Genomic DNA, 27474 nt, shown 5'->3' on the forward strand with positions numbered 1-27474 from the left:
TCATCCTCAAATAATGATAATTGAACTTCTTCCTTTAGGTCCTTACTTCTTTTATTTCTTTCTCTTGTCTAATTGCTCTGACTAATGTTTCCAGAACTATATTGAACAAGAGTGGTAACAGTGGATATTCTTGTCTTGTTCCTGATTTTAGAGTGAAAGATTTCAGTTTTTGTCCATTTAGTATGATGTTGGCTCTTGGTTTGTCATAGATGGCTTTTATCAGATTGAGATCAAGACCATCTATTCCAATTTTCTGTAGGGTTTTTATCATGAATAGGTGTTGGACATGGTCAAATGCTTTTTCTGCATCTATTGAGATAATCATATGATTTTTGTCCTTGGCTCTGTTAATATAGTGTAATACATTTATTGATTTGTGTATGTATTGATTTGTGTATGTTGAACCATCCCTGCATCCCTGGGATGAATCCTACTTGATCATGATGTATAACCTTTTTTTTTTTTGGTACTGGAGATCGAACTCAGGACCTTCCGTTTGCAAGGCAGGTGGTGGCACCACTGAGCTAAATCCCCGGCTAATCTTCCCTATGATTTGCTGCATTCTGTTTGCTGGTATTTTATTGAGGATTTTTGTGTTTATGTTCATTTGGGAGATTGGCCTGTAGTTCTGGGTTTTTTTGGTACCGGGGATCGAACTCAGGTCCTTGCGCTTGCACAGCACAGCAGGTGGCGAAACCACTGAGCTAAATCCCCGGCCCATGTAGTTCTGGTTTTTTTGGTTGGATCCTTCTCTGGTTGGTTTCGGTGTCAGGGTAATGCTTGGTTCCAGGAGTGAATTTGGGAATATTGCTTTATCAGAGGGTGATCAATCCTCTGATTACCTAGAAAGGGGGATTAAAAAAAATGCAATAGAGACTTGCATAATTTCAAAGTACATGGGGGGTGTGGGGGTCAGTGCCTCAGAGTGGGCAAAGATAAGACTCTCAGGGATAGCCATTATTTACTGGGTACATACAGTAATTGGAGGGTGACTTAGGGGGCTGTGGTGACCTTATGTCTGATCCTGTGGCAATGCAAATCTCATGCTGATAAGGGCGGAAAGGACCTCTACAGGTCCTCACCCAGTAGGTGGGATGAACTTGGCTGATAAGGAATTCTTCCCTCCCCAGGTGAAACCTTTCTCTTTTGTATTACTACTGGGCTCTCAAGGAACCAGAATGTCTTCAGCTGATGTCATCTCACTTTTGAGTGCCACAGCTTCACAGACCATTGAGGTCTCAGCTGTGACTGGAGGCAAACTGAGTTATGTTTCCGCATGCCACAGCTGGCTCTCAGGCAAGGCAACATTGGGCCTTAGACAGCATAGTCATACTTTAATTATGAAGTGATTTCCCCCCAAATTTAGGTAGAAATGCTCTCAACATTGCTTTCCTTTCAATTTCATTAAAGAGTGTGAGAAGTAGCAGCATTAGGTTTTCTCTAAATTTCTTGTAGGACTTGTAAGGTCAGACAGAGAGACACAATTGAGATCATCAAAGCATGCAAAGTCACAACAGGCAATGAACTTATTGCCATCTGGGTGCACATGGGGCAAGGGCGAGAAGGCCATTGGCACTGAGTTGGCACTGAGAAGAGGCTGCTCGTGGTTGAAAGGGGATATTTTAGGTAGGGAGGGGGCTCTGGTCGAGAGGGTGGAAAATTTTAGTGTCCCATGGGTGATGGGCCTGGGGCTGACCAATAACAGGGCAGTGGTTGAGAGCAGCAAGGCGGCTGCTGGCTTCTTGTTATCCCTGTGCTCCTGTGGATCCGATAGTGGGTCTGCCTGGGGCGGGGGGGAGGTCTGGCTTGGGGGACCTGTCATCCCTGCCTGCTGTGTTCTAAAGAAGAAGGTAAAAGGGTAGGGGGCATAGTTTCTCATGACTTCTTCCAGTGTGACTGGGGTCTGTGTGGGCATCCCATGTGGGGAGAGGAGAGAAGTGTGTGTGGGGGGGTGGTTCAGAATTCAGCAGTGAATCCATCAGATCAGGGCCTGGGCTTTTCTTTATTAATAGGATTTTAATTACATCTTCAATTTCATTGACTGATATTGGTTTATTTAGAATTTTTTTTTTTGGTACTGGGGATCGAACTCAGGACCTTGTGCTTTCAAGGCAGGCGGCAGAACCACCGAGCTAAATCCCCAGCCCAATTTAGAATTTTTATATCTTCTTGGTTCAGTTTTGGTAATTCTTATGTATCCAGGAATCTGTCCATTTCTTCTGTGTTTTCTATCTTATTAGAATACAGTTTCTTGGGCTGGGGATTTAGCTCAGTGGTTCCGCCACCTGCCCCACAAACACAAGGACCCGAGTTCGATCCCTGGTACCAAAAAAAAAAAAAAAGAAAGAAAGAAAAATACAGTTTTTTCACTTGATCTTAGTCAAAAGGCCGAGAAGCGATTTAGAATACAGGTTCTTGAAGTAGGTATTGACGATCTTCTGGATTTATGCAGGATCTTTTGTGATTTCACACTTTTCATTCCTAATTGTATGGACTTGAGTCTTTTCTTTCCTTTTTTTGATAAGGTTGGGTAAGGGTTTGTCAATTTTATTTAATCTCTCAAAAACCAACTCTTTGATTCATTGATTCTTTGGATTGTTTTCTTAGTCTCCATTGCATGAATTTCTGCTCTGATCTTTGTAATTTCCTCCCTCGTACAAGCTTTGAGCTTGACTTGCTCTTCTTTTTCTAGAAGTTTGAGATTCAACATTAGGTTGTTTATTTGTTTATTTGTTACTCTATTTTTCTGATATGGGAATTCACCATTATAGATTTCTCTCGTAGGACTGCTTTCATTGTGTCCCATAAGTTCCAGTATGTTGTATTGGCATTATCGTTTAACTGTAGAAACTAATTTCATCTGTGATCCATTGGTCATTTGGGAGCGTGTATATTTATTTATGTATGTATGTTTTAAATAAATTTTATTTTATTTTATCCCATTCCCCCCCTCAAGTCCCCTCTAGGAGAGTGTTATTTAACTTCCACATGTTTATGAAGTTCTTCTGGTGTCTTTTGCCATTGATTTCCAATTTCACTGCACTATGGGCTAATAATATACATGGAATAATTTCAGTTCTTTTGCATTTACTTAAGCATGTTCTATGAACTAGTATGTGGTTGGGCCGGGGATTTAGCTCAGTGGTTTCGCAGCCTGCCTTGCAAGTGCAAGGACCCGAGTTCGATCCCTGGTACCAAAAAAAAAACCTAGTATGTGGTCTATTTTGGAGAACATCCCATATGCAGCTGAAAAGAAGAATGTGTATTCTGAAGGGCCAGGGATTTAGCTCAGTGGTTCTGGCGCCTGCCTTGAAAGTGCAAGGTCCCAAGTTTGATCCTCGGTACAAAAAAAAAAAAAGAATGTGTATTCTGATGTTATGGAGTGGAACACTCTGTAGACATCTGTTAAGTCCATTTGTTCAAAAGTTTTGTTCAGTTCTCATATTTTTTTATCCACTTTTTGTCTAGTTGATTTTTTGTCTAATCTTTGATGATTTTTTTTTTTTTTGTAGATTCATTGTCTATTTGTGACAATGTAGGATTTACTAGCACTGGTTTTCCCTTGATTTAATTATTGCATTTTTGTTCAGATTGGGAATGTTAAAGAAAAGTTATTCTGATATTTGTTAGAATGATAAGGAAGGGTGAGGGTGTGGCTCTGGGGAAGAGCACTGGCCTAGCAGGCACAAGGCCCTGGATTCCATTTCCAGCACAAGGAACAAAACAAGGAAGGCTCTTGTAATAGGGGAGAAAGATGGGGCTCAACTCTAAATATGAGGACCAGTGAGGACTCACATCCAAGGAGCAGAGTGAGGCATCAGTGGGTGGGGAGTTACTAAGAGGAAACATCAAGGGTCAGGGGATTCTTTTTTTTTTTTTTTTTGGTACCGGGGATCAAACTCAGGTCCTTGCACTTGTGCAGCAGGCTGCGAAACCACTGAGCTAAATCCCCGGCCCATGGGTCAGGGGATTCTTGCTAAAAGTAGGCCAAGGATTTCTACATAAAAGGTAGAGATGAAGCCAGACATGGTGGCACAGGCCTGTAATCCCAGCACTCTAGGAGGCTGAGGCAGGAGGATCACAATTTTGAGCCTAGCCTGGGCAACTTAATGATTTAGGGAGACTCTGTCTTCAAAAAAAAAAGTGCTGAGGATGTAGCCCAGTGTGAAGGTCCCAGTACTTGGGAGGGAAAAAAAGATGAGGGTGGAGGGGCTTGATCAGATATCAAGGGTGTGGGATGAGATAGCAGGATTCTTTGCTAAACTGGTCTGTCAGGGATGGGCAGCCAAAGACAGGCCCAAACCAAGGTCAAGCCCTGGTTGAAAAGACCAGGATTCTAACTAAAGTGTGGCCAAAGAGCCTTGCCTTGGCACAGCATCTGTATGGATCTTATTTATTGTGTATTCACACTAATTCTTGTTATCAACCTGGTGCTTTCCATCTTTTTGTCTTTGCATTGAATTACAAGGTAGCATTAAGACTAGGAAAACAGATTTAAGGAAAATAAATAGCTAAACCAGAGTTCCACTGAGATCTGCCCCTGCCCTGCCCCTGGCATGTGGGTTTGCAGAGACCCATCGTGTGTGCTGAGCAGGGCTGGGCAGTGAGGCCTGGAGCCGTCTCCATGCCCTGCCTGACCCCAGAAGCCCAAAGACTGGCTCCCGATCGTTCTGTCGCTCTAGGCACTAACTCAGCTCATCCGATGACTTTGCTCCTCCATCCCCACAGCCCAGCTGAGTCTGCAGCAGCTGAGGCCTGGGCCCGTGGATGCCAAGAGAAACATAGGTCTAAAAGTCGGCTGTGGCTGTCGCCCGGTACTAGCATCAGAAGGCACTTTTATTTTCTCGTGTTTTTTCTTTTTTTGATACTGGGGATCGAACTCAGGACCATACATTTGCAAGGCAGGCGAGGGTACCACTGAGCTAAATCCCTGGCCCCCGTGTTTTTTCTAATTTTCAAAATGTCTCCAATGAGAATTGTTGCTATTTTAGAGGGACCCTTTAATGTCACAAGCCGGTCCTTCAGGCTGTGGCTCACTGTTATCACCCTCTGTAAGGGCCTGCAGGTGGGACTGACTCGGCAACTGACTGCTGCTTTAACCCCTTTCCTCCTATCTGATCCCCAGCTCCACCACCACCACACAGGGCAGGTCACACCCATCACAGCACATGGATCTCCCAGGACGATTTCTGGACTCGGACGAGGGACACTGGTGGTGTGTCCAGGTGCGGGTAATTTTCTGTCTTTGCTGAGTTACAAATATGGGTCAGTCTCTGTCATCAGGATATGTCACAGCCTTGCTTGACCAAGTTGGTTTCTGCAAAAGTGTGGGAGATTTTTTCCTCCAGGTGACATTCCTTTGGCACACTTTTTGTTGGATCTTATTGTTTTGGTGTTCAGCAACCTCCCTGCTCAGGAGGTTGGGTGACTCACCAAAAATGCAGGATCTTGGAGAAGGTTCCCTCATGTCCTGGATCTTGTTGTTGTTATTGTTGTAGTTGACCTTGGAGGCCCAGGGCCAAAATATTGGCTGTCATCTTAGCCCAGATACCTTTTTAGTTCTCACAGAGGGACAGGGAGTTGACTGGGAATGCGACTGTCAGGCCCGCCTCAGACAGCAGGCAGGAAGCTCTCCTGGAGATTCCAGTGAAATTCCAGCTTGAAAACCGTGATGGTGCCCAAGACTTCAAACTAAAGAAGGAAGGCAGCGCCTAGCGGGAGGTGCACAGATTCTCCCCGCCAGGGTTTCAGTGGGGCTTCGGGATAGGAGAGAGGAAACATAGGTAGGAAGGAGACAAGGAAAATCGCAATATTTAAATTGTATGTTTAAGACAACAGCAGCTTCGGGACACCCAAGTTATCCAAAGCCATCACCATCCTTATCTGTACCCCATATCTTTCTCCCTGGGTGTGTTTACAGTCATGAAGTTTGTGTCTTTTTTTCTTCCATGACCATCAAAAGTATTCCCAGGTCCAGACCATGTGTCTGTCTGTCTGACTCTGTCTCCTTCCCTTTTCTGCACTCTCTTTTCTCTGAGTGTGTACTTTAATTCTAGTTTAATAAAACTTTTCTAGGGCCGGGGATTTAGCTCAGTGGTTTTGCTGCCTGCTGCACAACCGCAAGGACCCGAGTTCGATCCCCAGTACCAAAAAAAAACCCCAAACCCACTTTCCTATGCCTCTCACTGCCATGTCCTGAAATTCTTTTCTGTGACAGGAGTGGAGAACCTACTTGGCGGGCTGAGTTGAGGTTTCCTCCTCTTCTTTGAGGGACATCCTCAGACCCCATTTGGTGACAGGGCCAGTCTAGGTCTAGAGAATGCTCAAACCCCAGCAGCACACAGAGGAGCTAGTGTAGGGTTTCTTCCCCCAAAGTGTGGAGCCCAGTGATAATTGGACCAGCCTGGCACTGTTATCCCAGCTGCTTGAGAGACTGAGGTGGAGAGATCATGTGAACCCAGGAATTTGAGACCAGTCTGGGCAACATGGAGAAACCCTGACCCAGGGGGGTAAAACCCCACAAATGCCAGCATGGTGGCACATGCTTATAATCACAGCACTCTGGAAGCTGAGGCAGGAGGGTCGCCATGAGTCTGAGGCCAGCCTGTACTACATACCAAGACCCTGTCTCCAAAAGGAAAAAACAAAACAAAACAAAAAAACTGCCTTATGGAACCACCTAGAGAGCCTGCAGTAAAATATTCCTTAAAATAACAAATCCTTTTCCACATAAATATTACCACCAAAATCTATGCTTAGTGAGTTAAAATAACTGAGGGGTGAGAAGATTGGAAAGATATTGGTCAAAGGACTCAAAATTCAAATTAAAAGGAGCCAGAGATCTGTTGTGCATCATGGTGACTAGAGTTAACAACTAAGTTATTCTTTTTTTAATGGTTTTTTTTTTTTTTTGAGACAGATTCTCGCTATGTAGCCCAGCCTCCGGCTTCCTGAGTACTCGGACTAGTAGCAAGCGCCACCATGGCCAGCGACACCTAATGCATGTGTTCTTGAACAGCACAGAGAATAGCTTTTCTTTTCAGCACTGGGGACTGAACCTATTCCTTGGACTGGGGATGTAGCTCAATATAGAGGCCCTAGGCTCAGCCTCTGGTACCAGAAAAAACAGTTCTCACCACCAAAACCACATGATAAGTACATGAGGCAATGCACATATTAATAGCTCATTTCGATTTTCCACAACTTATACATTTCAAGAATCTGTTGTACATGGTAAATATATACATATATTACAAATTTATAATTACAAAATATTAAATAACCCTTTTTATTTTTAATTTTAAGATAGGGTCTCGGTAAATTGCCCAGGCCAGACTAGAACTCACAATCCTGCCCCAGTTTCCTGAGCAGCTGGGATTGCAGGCGTGTGCCACCACATCTGGCTTCTATACTGGGTTTTTGAAGGCAAAATATAGCAACAGTTCGGTGAAAAGTCGTAATCCCTCAGGCTTGCAGACACAAACCAACATCCATACTGGAAACTGAGCCCTCTGAAAGGCTCAGATGGCCCAGACGTGACCAGGGCTGTGTCCCTGGCTTCCCTGGCACAGAGCACCCCAGGAACGGCCCTCCTTCCCTCAGACCCTAAATACTGCGCTCTGGGCCCAGCGCAGCACAGACGCGTCCAGCAGAGGGCGCACGAGGCCTGGCGAGGCTGCTTTCGGAGACGATTTAGGACCCTCACTGTCAAGGCGCCAGGGAGAGAACCCCGTGCAGGGCCCTCAGGGACCTCGGAGACCCTGGAGCGCCCTTATCAGCCGTCTTGTCCAGTGCTGCCAAGCTGCGTCTCGGGCCTGGCGGCTTTGGGTCCCCCTGGGAGCCTCCAGGAATGCAGATTCTTGGGCCTCGGCCCAGAATTACGGAATCAGAATCTCTGTGGTGGGGCCCGGGAATCTGTACTTCCACAGGCTCTCAGGGTGACTCAGAGGCAGACTAGAAAGGCTCCCTCTCTCTGACTTCCCTATTCTAGGAATGAGGAAATCGAGACCTGACAAACAAGTGACTTGTCACGGAGGAACTCTAATTTGACCTCTCCCTGGTAGTAGCTTCCTTTCTTCATTCCTTCGCTCGCTCACCATCGCACAGCTTGGGCCTCGGCGGACAGGCAGGCCCGGGGAAGGTGACAGCCTCTCCCTTGCTCCCCATGGTGGGGCTTCCTCAAGGCCAGGGCTCTAGGATTAGTGGAAATGGCTGCTGCACCTCCTCCGGTTGGCTCTGGTGTCTCCAATTCCACGGCTTCCAAGACTCCCACAGAAGTGGGAAGGAGGCTGGGGCCGCCTCCCGCGCTCCATGGTCCACACCCCACTCTGTCCCATTCCTCGCTGCCAATTCCTCGCTCTTGGCTGAGGCCCTCACTGTCACCTGACGCATCCCAAAGGGTCTCATTACCATATTTAAGCCCCTCCGTCCCCACCCTCCACAGACTGGTTGTGCACCAAAGGGGCTCAGGATCGTCTAGAGCGGCAGCTGGCCGCCTCAGTTTATTGGCGGCGTGGGAGACAGCAGCCTCCCTGCCTCTGCCCACTAGATGTCAGTAGAAATTCCCGCCAGGGCTGACAGCCAACACAAGGATCCTGGTATATCCGACCCTGAGTGGGTCGCCAGATAAAATATAGGACACCTGGATAACTTTCACTTTCAGATAAATAACCAGTAACTTCTTTTTTGGTGGTGTGGCAATGGAGCTCAGGCCTGTTTGAGCACTGTAGACCAAGCTCCACCCTAGCCCCAAATAACTTTTACTATAGGTTCGTGTCAAATGTGGCTCTCTGATATTTAACTTGCTGAATCTGGCCACTTTACCACGGGGCAAAATCTCGCTCCTGGAGAAGCACTGGCCCAAAACCATCCCTCAGGGTCCTAGGTGCCAAAAGTGGTTAGTAGGAATATTCTGAGGTGGTGACCATAGGCCAGGGTGTAGGAAAGCCAGACCTTATCATGCTCATCTTTATGTCCTTAGGACATAGAAGATTCTCAGGCAACATTTTACCTGATAATAGGTATGAAAATACTTAGGCCCCCGTGAGGTACAATGCCTGAGTAATTACCAAGAGTGGGTATTAAGGGACACAGTTCTAACAAACATAAGCTGAAATGGTGTTTTGTTTGATAGACATCACGTCTTTTGTTTTTGATTTTTGATACTGGGAGTATCACATGTGGCTTCCGTTCTAAAATTGAAACCATTACATAACAGTCAGGACGTTCAGTATCTCTTAGAAAACATGGCGCATCTGCCAAAACCTTGGGACATCTGGCAGTCGGGTGTGCACTTGCAAGGGAAGGGCTTGGCCGAAGCTGAGCACGCCTCACCCCCTTTGGCTGGGCCCTGTGTTCCGCTATCCCCCACAGTCCCCAACTGCCCCCGATTGTCCCACACCAGCAACTGTAACTCAGTTCTGTTGTGTGCTTGGCACCGTAGGCACCAGTACTTCAAAGCTCTGGCAAAGGAGGGACAAGAATGAAGGGAGTGTCCTTTCCCATGATCTATGTAAACTGGTGCCTTATCCCCATGTTGCAGAGGAACAAGCAAGGCGTTAGAGAAATGAAGCGAGTTGCTCAACATCATAACATCTAGGTTGGATTAGAACCCAAGTCCCTTGACTGGGGGCCTGGCCCTGTGTACCACCCTGGCTGGAGTTCCTGGTAAGGAAGAACTTAACTGCAGGGCAAGAACTGTGTGGCACCGGGCCCCAGAGGGGAAGTGGTAACAGGGACGGAAGGCCAGGCCTCCTCACACTCACTCATCTGTGAGAAAGCACAAAACCAAGAGAAACCTGGCCAGGGGCAGCTGCTCCACAGGACCTCTGAGCGGGACTGAGGGCCAGGTCTTGGGGTGCACTCAACACGGCTGAGACCAGACCCCAGTGTTCAGCCACTGGCAACCGTGAGTAGCTTTTTTTTAAATTTTCAAATTCTTCCTCATTCCAGAAAATGTGTGTTCTTACTTTATCCCTTCTCTCCAAGGATTTAAATTTTGGGTGGAGCCAGTAACTACAACCACACCTGTAATTCCAGCCACACCTGTAATTCTGGCACTTGGGAGGCTGAGGTAGGAGGATCTTGAGGTCAAGGCCAGCCTGGGCTATATGCCAAGACCCTGTCTCAAAAAACACAAAGAAACTGAGTGGGTCTGATGGGGCAGGGGACAGATGTCACATCAGGACACCCGAGGTTTGGGAGCAAGGGTCCTAGGCTTCCAGGGCTGGTGGGGCCGCCTTAGACAGGACCGAGAGCCAGGACTGGGACCTCATCTCATCACATTGATAAGAACCACAAGTGCACATAGTTTCACTGTGTGCTCTGCTGGCATTTTGTGGTTTAATTTTACACTTGATCTTGGCCAAAAGGCCGAGAAGCAATTGTGGTTTAATTTTAATTTAACCCTCATAACTGTCTATTATTATTGCCTGCTTTACAGAGGGGACTGTGACTTTCCTGAAGTCACACAGGCATTAGTGGAGCCCAGGCACTCTGGCTTCACGCCCAGTCTTTAACCTCCAACCCTCCTTCTCCCAAGGTGCTGGCTTCAGTAGCGGAGTGAGCAGGGGAAAGACTCCAAAAGCTGGAGCTGGCCCGGGTCCTGGAGATCACCAGTGAGTCTGGTGCTTTGTTTTGTTTGGTTTTGTGTTTTTATTTCTGTTTTTTGAGTCGGGGTCTCAGTATGTAGTTCAGGTTGGCCATGAACTCACTACGTAGCCTCAGACTTGTGGCAACCCTCCTGCCTCAGCCTCCTGAGTGCTGGGATTACAGGTGTGTGCCACCATGCCTGGCTCAATGCTTTGTATTATAAATGGGGAAACCAAGGCACAGAGAGATACAGCTTGCCTGGATGGAGCAGCCAGGTGGAGTGGGAGGCCCACAGGCCCAGGAGGCCAGGCTCTGATATTACGGATGAGTGGTGTGGACAGGTGGGCCTTGGAGTCAAGGCCCGGGACGTCACTCCCCTTCACACTGTTCTGAGCAGTGGGGGCCTCAAGCATCTCCTGGGCCTGTCACGGGGCCTCAGCTAGACGATGTTAGCAGGGTGGGCCCTTGCGCCAGCTCAGTGAAGGTCTGTGGTGGAGATTCTGACCTTCACCCCATCTGCCCTTGCTGTGGGTTAGAGATTATGGTAAACGGAGGCACTGGCTGTTCCTCCCTAGAATGGGTGGCATGGAGGTACTGTGAGGGCCTGGAGGCCAGGACTGAGGCAGAGGAAGGGGTGGTGAGGGACTCAGGGAGGCGGCTCTGTCCCCTCCGTAACCACTCTGTGGCTCAGTAGGGTGGCCCCAGAGCTGCCAGGCCCTGGCATCTGTCTGTACCAGTGTCCTTCGCCCTTTGCCCTCTGGCCAATTATGGGGCCAAACGGAGGCCCTCGGCCCAGCCTCCTCTTCCCTCCTCCTCCTCCTGAACTTGTGACTACTGCATGCCAATGTCCACGAAGCCTTTTATCCATTCCCATGGAATCCAGCCCTCCTCCCACTGGGCTGGTGGGAAACTGAATCTCAGTGGTCACAGCTTCCCTCCCCCTCTCTTGAGCTCAAGCACTGACCCTTGGAGTCACATATGGAGCCTGAGGGAAGGAGGTTACTGGCCTTTTTGATACTCTGCCTCCTGCTACAAGGGACTGCAGTATCCTAAAGTGCTGATCCCCTCAGATACCACCGTACCCACTCCCCTGCATACCTGGAGGTCCAGATTCTTCACCAAGACTTGAAACCAATGAGCTTTGTGATTGACCTTCACGGTGTTTGACCTTCAGAGCGTGCCACCAGTGACATCCCCGAGGTCCCCCTCCTCCCCACGGAGCAGAGCCCAGGGCCCCAACACTCAAGGGGCCCAAGGCCTCTGTCCCTTCTGAGTCTAGGGACAAGGGCTCCTTCTACTTGGCTTCAGGCACCAGTCACCCGCCTCCCGCCCTCCCTCCACACCTGGGGCACCAGCTCAGCCCCTCAGAGAGAAGGTTCTCACCACCGACAGGAAGAAGGGCTGTTTTCAAATAGCTTTTATTTTTACCCCGAACTCTAAAAAATCCTCAAAGCAGGAGATACAAAGGCTGTCACTGAAGAGAAATAGACAGCCCTATCTTATAGATACGGGAAACCAAGGCTGTGATTTGCACAAAGTCATGAGGCCAAGGAGGATAATGTCACATGGCTGGGGAGGAGTGGAGCAGCCTGAGAGGAGGGCAGCTCAGTAGGCCCCAGGGCCTGTGCTGATAGTGCAGCATAGCACAGCCTGTGCTATCAGCCCTGGAACCACCAGAGATTCATATCTCCCTGCCTCATCCGTCAGGTGATCTTGGGCCAGTCCACTTCAACTCTAAAACTGAAGCTATGACAGCATTCCTAGCCTGCCTCACATGGTTATTTTTTTCTTCCTTAAACTATCACCCATTAGTCAGGTGTGGTGGCACACACGTGTGATCCCAGAACTTGGGGAGGCTAAGGCAGGAGGATTTGAAGTTTGAGCCCAGGTTGGGCAATTTAGTGACTTAGCAAGATCCTGTCTCAAAATTAAAGATTTTTTAAAAAAGGGCTGAAGATGTAGCTCGGTCCTCAATACCCCTGTACTGCTGGGGGAAAAAAGAAAAGTTACAACACATCGACCAATCGCTCCACGCTGGCACTCTGTGACCTTCCCTTGTTCAGGCTTCACAATAGCCGGTCACCACCCACGCTTGAGAAGTGAGAATCTGAGCCTCACACAGACTTAAACCTTCTGGGAGGTCATGCGGAGCTGGTGGGACACAGCAACGCAAGCCTCAAGCCAGTTAATCAGGATCCAGCACCCTGCCTGTTGCAGGGAGAACGAACCCGGTGAACAGCCATGGAAGGTGCTTCGTAGGTGCTAAGGTGCAATGTGGCCTCAAGGAACAGGCGCCCTTGTTGAGGCTTGTTTGCTTGCTTGCTTTTGAGTTAAGATCCCGTTGTGGTGCCTAGGCTGAGCTTGAACTTGGGATCCTCCTACCTCAGTGCTCCCCACCCCCATGCCCTCGTGGCTGGGACCAAAGGCATGCACCATGGGGCTCAACACTGCTGTCTTTACTGTGACCTTTCCAGAGTGTATTTCGGATGCCCCAGTTACAGACAACCCGACAGCCTTTGCTGGGGTGAGGGGAACATGTCACCTAGATGTGGCTGGCTTCAGCCCCCTCCCCAAATGCACAATCCAACTCAGCACTCACTGGGCCTTGTCTCCTCCATGCCAGGTCCTGAGGCTGGGCCCCTCATTGGCGCAGGGGACTTGGCATTTCCACTGGCAGGCCCTCCCTGTGGGTTCACAGGACTGTCATTGCATTATCTTATGTCTTCCTATCCCAGGATACAAACAGGGAAGCTGAGGTCGAAAGAGAGTCCCTGCCTGGCCAAGGCCAAAGAGCTAGGGAGCAGAGCGGGAACACTGCCATGCCCAGGGCACTTGGCCCCCAGCTCTTTTCGGGGATAACCCAGGAAGTAACCCTACAAAGCCCTCATCCAGCAGAGCCCACAAAAGGATAAAACCATAACCACTTTCCTCTTTCTCCTGGGGAGGGAAGGGGTCCACAAAGCATGGGGTGCACCCTTCCCTACCCCACATGCAAAAGACCTCAAATACCAAAAAGAAAATGCAGATTGGGGCAAATCAGTTGGGTGGATCAGAGGGGGAGGGACCCCTACAATGACAGAGCCAGGTGTGGGGGAGGCTCCGGGACCCCATGCCAACAGGGAGGCTGTTGGAGGGGGCTTGCGCACAGGTGACTACACAGTTGCTTTCCCTCCCCTTCCCACCTTGCTCCTGCTGTCTGAAAGGGGTGGGGTGAGGTGGCTGGGATCTTCTACTCCCAGCAAATCCGCTACCCTTCTCTTGGTGGCTCCCCAGTCTCCCTGGGGGTTAAGACCACCCACAGTTCCTCTCTGAGAACCACAGCTGTGTTCACGGTGTTGCCTGTTGGAATTCACTGAGCCGATCTTCTGCGTCTCGCTGTGGATCTATTTGGTCACACATGATCTGATAGTGCCATAGGCAAGGGCCATGTCCTGGAAAAACCAGTGTGTGAGAGAACTGGCCACAGAAGGGGGAAGGTGCTGAGAGATCAAAGACAGGCAGCTGGAGGGCCTGGGATTTAGCTCAATGGTTTCGCCACCTGTTGTGCAAGCGCAAGGACCCGAGTTCTATCCCCGGTACCAAAAAAAAAAAAAAAAAAGACAGGCAGCTGGGTCCAGGACCCCACAGAGCCCAACTCATCAGGGATTGACAGACAGAAGAGGGCCTGGGAGCCAGGTGTGATGGGCCACACCTGCACTGGAAGGCTGAGGCAGGTGGATTGCAAGTTCGAGCCCAGCTTGAGCAATTTAGTGACTTAAGATCTTGTCTCAGAACAAAAAATAAAAGGGTTGCTCCTTGCAAAGGCTCTGGGTTCACTTTCCAGGACCGGAAGAAAAAAAGAAGTGTGCTTTGGGTGATAGCAAGCCAGTAGGATCCCCGTGCCCCAAAACAGGAGGAAAGAGTATGTATGCTAAGCTAGACAAAGCTGGGCTGCAGCCAACTGGAAGGTACCTGGCTTTTCTCAAATACTAACAGCAGGTCAGGTGTCAGGAAACACTCCGGGTGTCAGCAGCCAGCACAGTGTGCTGACTATCTTCACGACTTTGCTGGGGATGGGTCCCAGTGCCACCTGGCTGGCAATTGGCAGTGGTCAAGATGGCTGTGGTCATGTCAAGCTGGATCATATCAAGGGAGAAACAGGAAGGTGCTCCTCCCTCCTTTGCTCCCTCCCAGTCTTAATAACCACGTGACAGCTGGGGCTGCCATAGCTCAGAAACAGCAGGTGTACCATGGAGATAGAGAAGTCCAGTGCAAGTCTCCTTCCTCTACTTTCTACCTACTTTGTCCACCAAGGGGAAGTGTTCCAAAAGGTTTATGTCGCTGGAGGTTCATGGCATGTTTCTATTGTTTAAAAAATTGCTGAGTTGCTATTTTAATATTTAAAAGATATTTTTTCAATGTGAGTACTTTATAGAATAAATGCAAGAATCAAAAGCAACAGGCAGAGGGGATCAAACAAACTGCCTCATGACTTGAAGCCAGACTATTGATCATCCGTCCACTGTGACTTTAATTGATATATATGCCATTAATGAGCTGACTGGTTAAAGACTGGGGGCATAAGGAACTCTGATGTCAAACATTCAAGGAAATAGCCAAACATAGTGGTGGACAGCTGTAATCTCTGCATACAGAGAGGCTGAAGAAGGAGAATCACAAGTTAGAGCCCAACCTGGGCAACTTAGTAACTTAGTGAGACCCTGTCTCAGAAAAAAAAATAAGCCAAGCATGATGGTGCACACCTGTAATCCTAGCACTCTGCAGGCTGAGGCAGGAGGATCGCCTCATTTTCTAGTGCTTCATATATTTCACGGATTGTTTTTTTTTCAAGGACTGTTTTTTTTAAATTCACCTTTTTATTTCCCGCCCCTCAAGCCTCCTCCCCTCCCTATATACAAAAGCTTTTTTTCCATTTTTTCCTTCTGTTTTCACTTTTTATTGTTCCTTCTTTCCTTTCTCCTTCCCTTCACCCTTGTTCCCCTTCCCATTTGAATATTTTCTTTCCATTTCCCAGCATCCATTATACATTTCAGTTCTGACTTCTATTTTCAGTTTCCCACACCAGAGAAACAATGCAGTATTTAAACATGTGTGTCTGATTTATTTCACTTAAGAGTATGGTCTCAAGGTCCATCCATTTAGCTAGAAATGTCTGAAACTCAACCTTCTTTATGGTAGTGTAGTACTCCATTGTATGAAAAGAAACATCTTCTTTATCCATTCATTGGTTGATGGGTTTGGGGGCTGTTTCCAAGATTTAGCTATTACAAACTGTGGTGCTTTAAACAGGGGTGTGCATATATCATTGTGGTATGATGCTTTTAATTCTTTCAGGAAGATACCAAGAAGGGGAATAGCTGGGTCAAATGGAACCTCTAGTTTTAGTTTTTTGAGGAATCTCCACTCTGATTTTCACAGTGGTTGCACCAGTCTACACTCCCACCAACAGTGGAGAAAGGTTCCTTTTTCCTCATATCCCTGCCAGCATTTGTTCTTGGTTGATTTCTTAATAACACCCATTCTTTGTGGAGTGAAGTAGCATCTCAGTGTTGTTTTATTTTGCATTTTATGAGTGAGCAGTCATGTTGAACATTTTTTCATATATTTATTTTCCATTTCTAATTCTTTATCTGAGAAGTGTCTTTTTATTTCAGATGCCCATTTTTGCATTGGGCCTTTAAATTTGGGGAGGGGTCTGATTTTTTTTTCTTTGTATATTCTAGATAATAGTCCTTTATTGAAATAGGTGGTAAAAACGTTTTCCCACTCTGTGGGTTGTCTCTTCACTCTGTTGGTAGTTTCTCTTGCTATCCAAAAGCTTTTTAATAAGATGAGGTCCCAGTTGTTGATTCTTTGTAGTATTTCCCATGCAGTCTGGGTTTTGTTCATGAAGCCTCTGCCTACTTCTGTGTCCTCAAGCATTCTACCTATTCTCTCTTCCAGCAGATTCAGTGTTTCTGTTATAATGTTTAGATCTTTGATCCATTTCAATTTTGGGTCAGTGTGTGGTGAAAGACATGGATCTAGTTTTAATTTTGGCATGTGGAAAGCCAGTTTTTCCAGTACCATTTATTAAAGAGGCTATCTTTCCTCCAGTGAATGTGTTTGGCTCCCTTGTCAAAGATAAGGTGGCTGGGGACCAGAAATTTAGCTCAGTGGTTCTGCCACCTGCCTCGCAAGCACAAAGTCCTGAGTTCAATTCCTGTTACCAAAAAAAAAAAAAAAGATAAGGTGGCTGAGTATGTCTGGAGTTGTTTCTGCATCTTCTAATCTGTTCCATTGATCTTCAGGTCTGTTTTTTGGCCAGTACCATGCTGTTTTTATCATAGCAGCTTTGTAGTATAATTTCAAGCCAGGGATTTTGATACTCCCTGCTTTGCCTTTGTTGCCCAGAATTGCCTTTGCTATTCTAGGTCTCTTCTGGTTCCAAATGAATTTTAGGATTGTTTTTTCTAATTCTGTGAGATATGCTATTGGGATTTTGATTGGGATTGCATTGAATCTGTACAACAATTTTGGAAGTATGGCCATTTTCACTATAATGGTTCTTTCTATCCAAAAACAAGAGATCTTTTCATTTTCTGATATCCTCTTCAATCTCTTTTTTCAGAGTACTGTAGTTTCCAATGTAGAGGTCTTTTACTTCCTTCATTAGATTGATTCCTAGATATTTCATTTTTTTGGATGCTATTGTGAAAGGGCTGTTATTTGTGTACAGAAAGGCTATTGACTTTTGGGTTTTGACTTTGTATCCAGCTGTGCCACTGAATTTGGTTATCAAATCTAAAAGTCTTTTGTTTTGGGGGTTTTGGGGGTCTTCTATGTAGAATACCATGTCATCCACAAATAAAGATAATTTAACTTCTTTCTTTCCTGTCCTTATTCCTTTTATTTCTTTCTCTTGTCTAATTGCTCTGGCTAATGTTTCCAGAACTAGATTGAACATGAGTGGTGACAGTAGACATCCTTATCTTGTTCCTGATTTTAGAGTGAAAACTTTCAGTTTTTGTCCATTTAGTATGATGCTGGCTATTGGTTTGTCATAAAAGGCTTTTATCAGATTGAGATCGAGACCATCTATTCCAATTTTCTGTAAGGTTTTTTATCATGAATGGGTTTTGGACCTTGTCAAACACATCTGTTGAGAAGATCATATAGTTTTTGTCCTTGGCTCTGCTAATATAGTGTATTACATTTATTGATTTGCCTATGTCGAACCATCCCTGCATCCCTGGGATGAATCCAACTTAGTCATGGTGTATAACCTTGCTGCATTCTGTTTGCCAGTATCTTATTGAGGATTTTTGTGTTTATGTTCATTAGGGAGATTGGCCTGTAATTCTCCTTTTTGGTTGGACCTTTTTCTGGTTTTGGAATCCGGGTAATATTTGCTTCCAGGAATGAATTTGGTATTGCTTCCCTTTCAATTTCATTAAAGAGTTTTTCAAGGATTGTTAAGACGAGAAAATATTATGCACTTTTTCTTCTCCTATGTTGAGCACACAGATGATCTTTACCTGCAAGACATAAGCAGTCAAGTGCTTGCAGATAGAGACCTGAGGCCTATTTTATCTCACCATATAGCAAACATAAACTTTTTTTAAGTATGAATGGACTCTTCAAGCATCAAATGCAAAAAAAAAAATTTCAAACCCCAATGTCATGCATGAGCTGTCTTTTTGTTATATTTCAGTCCACTTCAATGTACATTTGGTCCCCAATAAAATATTCAACATTTTTCAAGCACTAGGCATGGCACACGCCTATAATCCCAGCTACTTGGAACAGTGGCAAGTTTGAGGCCAGCCTGGGCAACTTTTTTTTTTTTGGTACCGGGGATCAAACTCGGGTCCTTGCGCTTGCACAGCAGGCGGCGAAACCACTGAGCTAAATCCCAGGCCTGAGCCTGGGCAACTTAGTGAGACCCTGAGAAAGGACTGGGGATGTAGCTCAGCACTCCCTGGGTTCAGTCCCATTACTGAAAAAAAAATTTTTTTTGGTCAATCAGCCATGTGTTTTTTTGTCAAAAATTTAAATCTAATGGGCCAGGGATTTAGCTCAGTGGTTCTGCCACCTGCCTTGTAAGCACAAGGACCTGAATTCAATCCCTGATTCCCCCCCCAAAAAAAGAATTTAAATCTAACACATATACCACTTGTAAAGTAGAGAGAAGCCAAAATTTATTTTCTTAAATCATGCATATAATTTAAAGATTTAAATCAAATGAAAGTTAATGAAAACTTTTTAAGTGATACACTTATTGGGAATAGTACATTTGAGTTAAAATCATTTCCTTTTTCACAGACCATAGAAAATGATGAAATGGCTCTTACAATTTCCATTGGAGTTTGTAAAATTATATACTACTATGAAACAAATTCCTGAGTCAAGAATTTTTTTTTCTTGTACTGGGGATTGAAGTCCACAGAGCCCTTGTGCTGAACAACATCCCAAGCCCTTTAAAAAAAAAATTATTTATTTATTTATTTATTTATTTATTTATTTATTTATGGTACTGGGGATTGAACTCAGGACCTTGTGCTTTCAAGTCAGGAGCACCACAGAGCTAAATCCCTGACCTGAAAAAAAAATTTTGTTTTGAGACAAGGTCTTGTGAAATTGCTAAGTTGCTGAGGCTGGGCTTGAAATTGCTATCCTCCTGCCTCAGCCTCCCGGAGTGCTGGAATTGCAGGTGTGCACCACCACATCTGGCTATGAATGAAGAGATTAAAGATGGTCAAGTCCAACTCCTGTATTTTATTCTACTAAAGTTTAAGTAAAGTCTTTAAGTTTAGGGTATGATCGTTAAGCAACCAGATGGAAAAATGCACACACAGCCACTAAACAAAACAGCATAGCGTTTATTGACTATTCAGGGCCATCCAGACACTGTGCTATGCATGTTCTATGTCCCCTACCTAGTCAGTCCTCACAGCAGCTCTGAGTGGAGGTCCCTTCATTATTCCTGTTTCTACAGATGAGGACACTGAGACTCAAGGAAACAAGTCCTTTTCCCAAGAGAGTGCAGCTTCAATAAGAAGCAGAATTAGAGCTCTTAACTGTAACTGCCTCTCACAACTCTGTCTGCACATTTATTTTTTGTTCTCAGTTGATCCTTAGAGAACAGGAGCATAAAAGGAAACAGAAGTCCAGGGGTTTCAGAAAAACCTGGTCCTGGTTTGTGACAACAGGCAAGAAGGGCTGTGGGACCACGGAAAGAGGCAGGCAGATCAAGGATTGCACAGTTTATTACGGACTTACAGACAGAAGCTTGTCAGCAAGACAGGAGGATCCTTGTGCCCTAGGACAGAAGACAGGGATTCATATGCTCAGCTAGATAGAGGTGGGCTGCAGCCAGCTGGAGTGTACAGGCCTTTCTCAAAAACTAAACATGTCCAACATCAGTTTAAAAACAGTCTAGGGCTGGGGATTTAGCACAGTGGTTCCGCCACCTGCCTCGCAAGCACAAGGTCCCGAGTTCAATCCCCAGTACCAAAACAAAAAAACAGTCTAGCAGGCTGTGGTGGTACATGCCTGTAGTCCCAGCACTCCGGAAGCTGAGGCAGGAGGATTGCTGAAAGTTTAAGGCCATCCTGGACTACATAGTGAGGCCCTGTCTCAAAAAACTGTGAGCAAACAGGGTCTGTCCACTGCTGTGTGGCTTGGGTCTCGGAGCCCTGGGGAGGATGCTGGACACCAGGGAGCCAGGAAATGGCGCAGATACAACCTCAGAATGGCTTTGGGTTGCGAGTGCTCTTTGGAAACACTACGGGGTGGTGTGTCCTCAGTGCACCCTTCTATCTTTTCCTGGTCATGAGTTTCAGAATTGCCCGTGAGTGACTCCAGGTCCTCACAGCTGCCGTGTCCCTTGTAGTATCTAGTGACTGTCAGTCCCTGGGTCATTTCCTCAGACGACAGGCTGGGTTAGCGGTGATGTCTTAGAGGGGCAGGTGCGCACCCTGAGCTGGGCGGACACTCCTGGGGCATCTTTATCTAAACAGCCAGCTACCAGGACTCAAGATTCTCTTCTCTCCAACCAAGGTTTCTGTTGGAGACACAATGGTGTTTAGCTAATTAGATGCTGATATCGAAGGGACAGGATAGAAATGGCTCCTGCCTTCTACTTGGGAGAGGAGAAAAACTCTCCCACAGGACAAGATGGCCCCATCAGGTTGGGAGCCACGCAGAACCTCAAACCACTGAGCCTCCTCCCCTCGAGCAGCCCCTGTGCTTGATTTAACCCGGTGTTCTTGTGTTCGTCATGGCCACTGCTAAGTGTGCCAGCAAGAGGCCCCACGGGTGATTGACCTGGAAGTGAAATTAAAATTGATGAAGGACTACAAAGGTGATGGTCACTGCCTGCCAGTCAGGCATGTCCACCCCACCACAGTGACAATCCTGAAGAACTGAACAGAGTGACAAAGCCCCGAAAGGCTCCGTGTCCTTGAAGGCCATGAGGCTAACAAAAATTCCAGAGGGACCTGTGTCAGCTATGGAGAAGCTTCTGATGACCCAGATCAAAGACCAGATGCTCAAGCACATCCCTTTCAGCACCGTGATGTGATGATCTCAGCCAATGCAAAAACTCTGTCAGCAATGTTGAAGGAAAAGGCCAGGCCTGACTGCAGAACAAATTCAGTGCCAGCTCTGGGTAGTTTAAGCGATTCAAGAACCCTGCTCATTCTGTAATGTCAAAAGGGCACCGATGTCACCAAGGAGCATATGAATGGCTTCCAGCTTCCAGAAGGAGATGCTCAAGAGGTTTGAGGGTGACTTCAAAGGGCTGACAAAGGAGGAGGGGGATGGCACAGGTGGACAAGGCTGTTGCTGCAACAGCCAACAGCTTTTCCCTGGGTGGAGATAAGGAAGACATTGAGGGCCCCCTGGAGGTGGTGGCTGAGGACCTGGCTTGTGAGGAGTTGCATGGACCAGGGAGACAGCCAAAGATGAGGCCAGAGGAAAAGAAAGTACAGGAAAAAAAAGAGAGATGCAGCCTAAGAAAATCCAGCTCAGTCAGCTCCTTAATAAGTTGGCAGGCATGGACCCCAACCTGAGAGTTTTCCAGCAACAGAGAGGAGTGTCCTCGTAGTATCTATTTACAAGCAAATCCATGATGCAAAAAGGAAGCAAAGCCCCAGGTACACATTTCTGAAAAGAGTGACACTTCTGGAGGAGCCCCAGGCGGGTTCCTGGGGAGCATTCCTGAAGGCTGGTGTCCTTCTCACGCCACATGAAGGTACCACATGCACCAGACCCCTGAAGACCTTCCCCGTGGGAGGAGACATGGAGGCGAAAGCTGATGTCAGTAATCACGATCCTGCCTCGAACTTGTAATCCTCCTGCCACAGCCTCTGGAGATGCTAGAGACTTCTAAGGAAGGCGTGAGGCCTGCTGCTCTCTTCAGGTGTATTCCACAGGGATTGCAGGACAGCCCTGTTGGTGTGCTGGAAGGTGTGGGGCAAAAGGACACAGTCCCTTGACTTACAACTTGGGCCTGTGCTCTGGAGGCTGAGTCCCTGGCTGGTGACTCTCAGAAGTCCTTGTCATCCTCGGCCCTCCTTCCTGGAGCCTGGAGGGTTAGAGGGGCATGGAACTGGGTGTCGCCCTTTCCCCTGAGGGGTGGGCACTGCTTCTGGGTAATGGTTTCCTTCGCAGGCAGGGCAGGAAGACACTCGTGGATGTATGCAGCCCCTGAGACTGGACCGTGGGCGTCTCCAAGTCCTACACTCAGCCTTACTCAGCCTCAGCTGATGGCTCATCCTCCCTGCTCTGGCTCCTGCAGGAGTCCCTACCCAGGGAGCTGACTTCTCTGGCTCTTTGTGTCCAGCTTGGGGACAGCAGGATTCCCGTGACCTCAGATCTCTGGTGAATAGGAAGAGGTGCTGGTTTTTAAGTTTCTTTGCTGCTACTCTTCTTCTTTTTCTTCTTCATCTTCATCTTTTTTTGTTGTTTTCAGCTTTGATCTCTCCTCCATTTCCTCCTCCTCCTCTTCCCCTCTCCCTCCTTCTCTTCTTCTTCTTCCTCCTCCTCTAGTACTGAGGATTGAACCAGAGCCTTCATATTGAGCTACATCTCCCATATATTTTTTATTTCCCCAGCCCTTTTTTATATTTATTTGTTTATCTTTTTTTTTGTACCGGGGATCAAACTCCGGACCTTGTGCTTGTGAGGCAGGCGGTGAAACCACTGAGCTAAATCCCTGGCCCCCCAAGGGCTTGTTAATTAGTCCAGTTATGGTGGGGTAGGTGGAGCAGCAGGAGGATCAGCTCCAAAGGCCAGGCCTGTCTTTCCATGGCATGAGTCTCCACATCAGATTTAACATCCATCAGCCTCTGTCCAGCTGTCCCTGTGTCCTCACCAGAGCCTGATGAATCAGCCCCTCCGCTGCAGGTTTCCTTAACCTGCCAAGTGCATAGGCTGGTGCACAGTCAGCACTCGCTTGTGTGAGTTGCAGGGCAGAATCACTGGGGTGCTGCAAGGGCTGGGCCTGCACAGCCTGCACCTGGCTTCCCTGCTCCCTCTTCTGTGAGGGGGACCAGGCTGAATCGCAACCCCACCCCCGTAGCTGCTACCCAGAAGGGAAAGGAATCCGGCTGGGGCAGGAAGCTCACCCTTTGGGATCTGGCCAGGCCAGGAAGAAGCAGAGCAGCTGGGCTGGGGGGACCACAGGAGACAAGGGCAGTCCCCACCCTGGGCCTTTCACGGGGGAAGCATTGTGACAGCACTTCCTCACTCCATCATTCAGGCTTCTCTGTCCCCATGGTTAAACACCCTGCTTGGTACAAAGACTTCCTACAGCAAGCTTCATGGACAGAGGAGCCAACCACTGCAGTTGTGAATGTCACAGCACCTCCCAACCCTGTCCCCCTCCCTCACTGGCTGATTAAGATTTTACCAGTAGAAAGCTACCCCCAAGGTTTATGAGCTCTACTCTCCATTATCAGTCATTTACACTTTAATATCACCGAGTTTCCAGTCATTTTCTGTATCAGACTTTCCTCAGTGGCACAGGCCTATAATCCCAGCTACTCAGGAGGCTGAGGCAGAGGATTGCAAGCTTGAGTCTAGCCTGGGCAACTTAGTGAGACCCTGTCTCAAAATAAAAAGGGCTGAAGATGCAGCTCAGTGGTAGAGCACCCCTGGGTTCAATCCCCAGTCCTGGTACAAAAAAAAGCATTTCAATTCCTAGTGTAAAGATGAAGATATGAGACTGGGTGTAGCTTAGTGATAGAGTACTTTCCTAGCATGCACAAGGCCCTGGTGTGGCCCTGACCCTGGGTTCTTTAGCACTGAAAAAAAACCCAAAAAGACAAAGGGCAGAGGATATGTCACAGCTGGCTCCCTGAGGGCACAACCCAGACGCATGCCCTCTTGAGACCCAAGCCCTTGGGTCTGCTGAAGCAGGAAAGGGTCAGCCAGATGCTATTTTTAATATTTCAGAGGCCCTGGGAGAGACTATAGGTCCCTAGAGGAAGTGTCCAGAGCCAGCTGAGCAACCAGGATGCAGCCTAGAGTGATGAGGATGGCCTGGGGAAGGGAAGATTGGGGATCAAACCCAGGCCCTTCACACAAAGCTCTGTCCCCAACCCTGATTTTTGTTCTTTGAGACAGGGTCTTGCTAAATTCCCCAGGCTGGGCTTGAACTTTCCATCCTCCTGCCTCAGCCTTCCAGAGTGCTTGGGATTATACATATGTGGGATCAGAACTGGTTTGGCTCTTTTGTATGACCTCAGGCAAGTCACTTCACCTTTTAGTGGCTCCTGCCTTGGGCTGTAAAACAGAAATGCTGAGCACAGTACAGCCACCCCCACCTCGCCTGTCTGTGTGGGCACAGGGCACAGGTTAGGTAGTGCCAGCTGTCCTGGCGTCCTTCACAGGGCCTTGTGAAAGGCTGAATCCAGACCATCTGCAAGCTGCCTGCACTCCTACAGCCCCTCACCCCCGCCCCAGTAGGTCCCTTGGGTCCTCTTTGAAAATCTTGAAGATGAGCCTTCCTGAGGACCTCCACGCATGCCAGGGAGAACTCTTTCCACCACCTCGTGCAGCAAGTAGCTACTGTGGGCCTGGCTGCTGCATCAGCCAAGAGCCAGGCTTTCTCTGAGCCCATGTTCTAATGCCCTAGTGGCTGCTGGCCTGTAATCCCAGAACTCCGGAGGCTGAGGCAGGAGGATCATAAGTTTGAGCCTAGCCTGTGCAAGGTACTTGCTTAAGGGAGATTCTTTCTTAAAACAAGAAAAGAAAAAAGGACTGGGGGTGTAGCTGAGTGCAAAGAACCTGGATTCAATACCCAGTACCACTACCACCAAAAAAAGAAAAAGGTTTGAGGAGGAAAGGATGGAAAGAAACCCAGGGTTGTCTAGAGGTATAAGATAAAATAAAATAAAAATTTAAAAAGCCCCTTCTAGGGAAGGGAGTTATTTGCCCCAGTGTCTTCCAGCTGTCAGCTCCACACAGGACTGGAACAGAGTCCAGGTGTCTGGTGCCCAGGGCTCCCTGGGGGCTGGGTGACAGGTGCTGACTTCCTTCCCCCAGGCTTCCTGGCCACACGTTCTCAGCTTCCTGTTACTGAATCCATGGTCCTCTTTCCGTTCCTGCCCCCTTTCTCTCTGCCTCTCAGTTCCTGCAATCCATTACTGTTTGTTATTCCTGCTCCACCGAAGAGGAAAAGAAGCAACTTTACCCAAAGCAGAAAGCTTAACAATGCTTGGCTCAGCCAGCTGGGATTGGTGGTGCACATTCTAGGAGGCTGAGGCAGGAAGATGGCAAGTTTGGCTCAGCCTGGGCAACTTAGGGAGACCCTGTCTCAAGCTTTGGTTTGTTTGATTTTTTTAAGGCTGCAGATGTAGTTCAGTGCAAAGGTCCTGAGTTTAATCCCAGTGATGCAAAAATAAAATAAAAATACAAATAAAAACAAAATTTAAAAATTGAATACAAATAAAACAAAAATACAAATCCGAGCCAAGATTCCCAAACCCACCAGCGTAACTGTTAGACCCTGGGGGTAGGAAAGTTAGGACCCTGCTGGTGGGGACATAACTAAGACCTAGGGCCATCCAATGGTAGCAAGGAAGGCATTAATGAGCAAAATTGGTTGGAAGAAAAAAGCAATCAGAGAGAGAGAGAGAGAGAGACCGAGGATTTAGCTCAGTGGTTCTGCCACCTGCCTTGCAAGCGCAAGGACCCTAGTTCAATTCCTGGTACCAAAAACAAAAGAGAGAGAGAGAGAAAGGATGTGGTTTTCTCCTGTGAATAAGGACAAAAGAATGTCCACATGCACTGCCTGAGTTCCTTGCCCTAAGGAGGATTAGCCATTTGACCCTGCCCCTTTGTCAGTCTGACCTTGACTGCCACTTGCTGTGGGTTTCTGGGTTAGTGACTTGGCCCCTCTGAATCTGTTTGCCCAAGGAGCGCCCCCTGTCTCGCCTTTGGGGCTGGAACCTTCCCAGGCGCTAGTGTGACAGGAACCTGGGCTGCAGCCGTCCATTTTCTGAAAGAGAAGTTGCTGAGATAGCAGCTGAAAGAGGAAGAAACTGTTTGAAAAAGAATTCATCAAAGCTGTCCCATGGGCAGATTTCAGATTAGTTAATTCACCAAGTATTTGTTGCAGGTGGAGAGGATGAAGGCAATGCCATAGGGTGGGAAACTGCATGTGTAGGGCAACAGACAAGAGTGCAGGTTCCCAGTGCCCCCTAGCAAGCTCCTTAATATCTCTAGGCCCTGATTTGCCTGCCTATAAAATGGGGGAAAAATAATAATACCCATCCCGCATAGATGAGCGTGCACCACCACGTCCGGTTGACTAATTCATTTTAATAGTTATTTAATCTACACCTCAAGAATGTAAATGATTAGTTTCCACACCCACAGATGAAAAAAAACCAAAGCACAGAGCATTTGAGTAACTCGCCCCAGTGACACCGCTCCTCAGGGGCCACCCTGAGCTTTGCACTGAAGGGTGTTTCATTCCCAAGCTGTGACACTGAACCTCCACTCCAGCGGAAAGAAGCATTAGACATCATTTCACTTGTCTCTGTCTTTGGGGAAAGGTGGGAGTGGACAGGGTCAGATCAGAAGGAAGGTCCAAGGAGAGCAAGGGAGGCCAGACAGTAGGGTGAGCCCTCCAAAGCCTGTGGGCGGGCAATGAGTGGAAAGTAGACAGCAGCCCTCGGGTGGAATCCTTCAGCGCCACAAGGCAGACTCCTGGGTACTGAGTTTCTTTGGTGACCAACAGACACTTGAGAAAGGAATGACAGAGGAGACCTTACTCTAATAGTCCTTTGCTCCCATTCTACACATTACAAGTTCTTTCTTAAGAGGCTTGAGGTGGCTACTTTATGAATGAATGCAGTTAAAACAAAAGCAAAGCATCAGAAAGCCCTAAAAGGAGCAGTAAGTAGGTCAGATAGCAGCCTTGCACGGCCCACGGCTGCAGCCCCACAGTGTTTAGTTATTTATTTTTATTGGGGGGTGGTTGTTTTTTTGAGACAGGGTTTTACTTTGTAGTTCAGGCTGGCCTTGAACTCACTATGTAGCCCAGGCTAGTCTCAAACTCACAGTGATCCTCCTGCCTCAGCCTCCCAACTGCTGGGATCATAGATGTGTGCCACCATGCCTGGCTATATTATTTATTTATTTATTTAGAGACAGAATCTGGTTATGTAGTTCAGCCTGGCCTTGAACTCAGGGTGACCCTCCTGCCTCAGCCTTCCAAATGCTGGGATCAGGGGCATGCGCAATCATGCCCAGCTTCACTTTGTGTTTAGCTCTTAGCTTGCTGACACCCAGGGCGAAAATGCACTCCTTTTTTTTCCTACTAGACATTTTCTCATTCATTCATTCATTCATTCATTCGATCCCTCCCCCCATAGCAGGAATTGAACCCAG

General features: G+C 47.5%; 1 protein-coding gene across 1 annotated transcript in view; it reads left to right on the forward strand.

Annotated features, from left to right (window-relative positions):
- The first annotated feature begins 9749 nt into the window (after positions 1-9749).
- Cnr2 (cannabinoid receptor 2) overlaps positions 9750-27474 on the forward strand; it is a 33275-nt gene continuing 15550 nt past the window's right edge. Inside the window, exon 1 of the mRNA XM_004850577.3 lies at positions 9750-9907. The gene's annotated coding sequence lies outside the window, so the exon portion shown is untranslated. The remainder of the gene's footprint in view (positions 9908-27474) is intronic.

This window comes from Heterocephalus glaber, unplaced genomic scaffold, assembly GCF_053883595.1.
Source record: "Heterocephalus glaber isolate CG9 unplaced genomic scaffold, H.glaber_assembly_v1.0 deba00001452, whole genome shotgun sequence".
In the NCBI taxonomy this organism is placed as follows: domain Eukaryota; kingdom Metazoa; phylum Chordata; class Mammalia; order Rodentia; family Bathyergidae; genus Heterocephalus; species Heterocephalus glaber.